General features: G+C 44.1%; 1 long non-coding RNA gene across 1 annotated transcript; it reads left to right on the top strand.

Annotated features, from left to right (window-relative positions):
* The first annotated feature begins 1,232 nt into the window (after positions 1-1,232).
* On the top strand, positions 1,233-2,521 carry LOC147653397 (uncharacterized). Its single transcript, XR_015285993.1, has 2 exons — positions 1,233-1,469; positions 2,205-2,521. It is a non-coding gene; the product is annotated as an uncharacterized LOC147653397 (long non-coding RNA).
* The last annotated feature ends 236 nt before the right edge of the window (positions 2,522-2,757 follow it).

Here is a 2,757-nt window from a genome sequence, read left to right as displayed (position 1 = left end):
AACATTGGGCCACCAAGGGCAGAGTCTGATTTGTCTGTTGGACAGATGGCAAAAACACCAGATAAAGGCAACAGACATAGCTTTGGTTGTCTTGGAAGTTAGGAAAAACATAGCGGTGCTTTTTGTACTCTTTTTGTGTTTATGCTGTTTGCATAAATGGTACCTGACCTGGTGGTTTTCTGGAGAAAGAACAGGGAGGACATGATAGATACAACCAGGTGGACTCACAACCATCATGAAAAGAAAGGGGTTTGTCCCAGAAAACTTTTTAGACAGCTGATGCTGCTCCACTAAAGTTGACAGAAGTGTAAGAAAATGGCAAAAATGTAAAATAGCTTTTCAAAGCATCCGTTTTTATCCCCACTACAGTGTTTACTTCTCCTTTAATATACTGAAAAGATTTCCATCCCAGAGGAACGTTCTGGACATGCTGTATTATATAGTAACATTATGCTCTAACGTTTCAGTCATCTAAATATTGTTTTTGGGATTACTCATGGAAACTTCACAGTGGAAGAGGAAAGGGGAAGGGAAGTTGCATGGAGAAGGGAGGGGGGAACAATCCCCTATTAAAGCTCCATTAGCTCCAGAAAGGAACTCTGTGAAGTGCATGAAAAATATTGTGGATTATTCAAAGACATCTATAATTTGAGTGTCTGTTTTCAATGTCAAGTTTTCTCCTAACCCCTATCAGTTTTTTGCCTCTTTTTTTTAATTTCCTTTTTTATTTTATTTTATTTTATTTTATTTTATTTTATTTTATTTTATTTCTGCAGAGGAGGATAATGATTATTACAGAAGTAAGTGGGAAAAGATGGATTGTCTTTATATGTAGTCTAAGTGTTGGGTAAGGCAATTAAGCGGAACAGAAAATAACTAGGATTAAAAGCCTTTTTCAGATCCTGCCAGGGCTGAAATCGTTGTCACAGGGAAGATGTGTTTAAGCTCCAGCAAAGTTTGGGTGAGGCAATTGTGAAGATGACGGTCTAGGACTGTAAAACCTTCAAAATGGCAAACAGAGGAGAAGGCTTCCCATGAAGGAAGAACACCTTCTCTTCCCCTCCTTCTCCCCTCTAGTGCTCTTTAATGTCAGAAGTGAGCTGCACACCTGTGATAAATATAACCCCACAGCTGCCACTGGGGCTGGGAGCGTGGGCAGCAGTGGGTGGGGGACAGCATCTCCCCTGGCCCAGCACAGGCTCCTTTTAGCTGGGGTTTCTCTGGTTTCCAGAGAAAGCAGGTGCTGAAGTCGGGCTGAATCACTGAGCTGGCAACTTTTGAGTCAAGGCTGAGGAAGGGGTTATTCAACAGCTTTCACATTCGGGGTGGAGAGTGCTGAGAGCTCAGGAAAGAGAAAACCCACACGAATTCAATCGGCAAATTCAGCCGGCGAAAGCAGGAGCCTTGAGGAGCAAGGAGCAGGAAAAAAAGAAAGCAGGAGCTCTCCCTCCCCACAGGGGAGGCTGCAGGTAAAACAATCCCTGTGAAATGACACAGTGGATGCTGTAGTGCTGATTATCCCTCAGCATCAGACCACACTTCTTTGCTTTAGACAGCCAGCTTTAGTAGGCTTCGAGCCACGTGGAGCGAGAAATATCGGAAAAAACAACCCCTGGTAGACAGGCACAGAGGGAGGAAGCAGATTTAAGAAACCCCTCCCATCTGAAGCAGGGCACAAGCTGCTCCCAGAGCGGTTTCCCCTCCAGCAGCCTCAAAACAGCTCCATTTTGCAACCTCAGGTGCCAGATCCCTGGATGCTGCAGCCTTTCCTCTTCTCCTTCATGCCTGCACCAGCTCACCCCCAGCCCTCCCTGCTGGGTCAGGATGACAGATCTAAATAACAGGAGTAATGACAGCTGATGGTATAATTAGAGCAGTGAATTAAGTGTGGGAGTCCTGCAACTTGAGAGGTAGCTTGTGACCTCTGGGCTGTATCCATCATTGATGTGTGCCCTGGGACACCCCTCTGCAATCAGTGGGATGGCACAGGCTGCAGGTTGAGAGCACATTTCATCCCATTTTTTTGGTCAAAAACCTGCTCTGTTAGAAAAGGCAGCACCACACTCAACCTGCTTCATGGTTTGGACAAGAAAGTGAATTTGATGCTGCACTGAGAAATTCTTCCTCTACCCACAAATAATCCACTTTGGTATTTATGTTTAATAGTAGCAGTGTGTAATATTTCTAAATTGCTTGTACTCCAGGTTGTGTGATCAGGCACTAATGGACCTCACTGCAACCCTGCTCTCCCCAGGCAGCAGCCTGAACTCACAGACTGGCTTCTGGTTCTTACGCTCATCACTGCTGCACACATCACCTCTGCAGCTGGAGGGATCAAAAAGTTGTTTTTCCCTTGTGTTACGCAGTGAAATTTCAGACCCAGAACTTTCTGGCATTTGCTTCTGAGGAGAAAGTGGGGAAATTAATCTGTTCTGTTTGTTCTGGCTTAAATATGGAAACATCTGTTAAACTGCCTCCGATTGCCTCCTGGCTGCATTAAAGTGATGACAAATTTTGCCACTGATTACTGAGTCTATTTCACTTTTTCTTTTTTTTTTTTTTTTTCATGCAATTCTGTGCAGTGCTCAGGACTGCTGTACCTGGTGGTTTAGCTGCCTGCAAAATGATAGGGACTGGATCTGCATATCAGCCTCACATGTTGTATCAATGAGCTGCCCCACAGCTATACATCACTGCAGAATTTTGTCAACTTGTTCAGGAAGGTCCCAAATATCTATATTAAATATATGTATGATA

This window comes from Cyanistes caeruleus, chromosome 4 (genome assembly GCF_971803275.1).
Source record: "Cyanistes caeruleus chromosome 4, bCyaCae1.hap1.1, whole genome shotgun sequence".
Classification (NCBI taxonomy): Eukaryota; Metazoa; Chordata; class Aves; order Passeriformes; family Paridae; genus Cyanistes; species Cyanistes caeruleus.
This window is presented reverse-complemented; position numbering and strand designations above follow the sequence as displayed.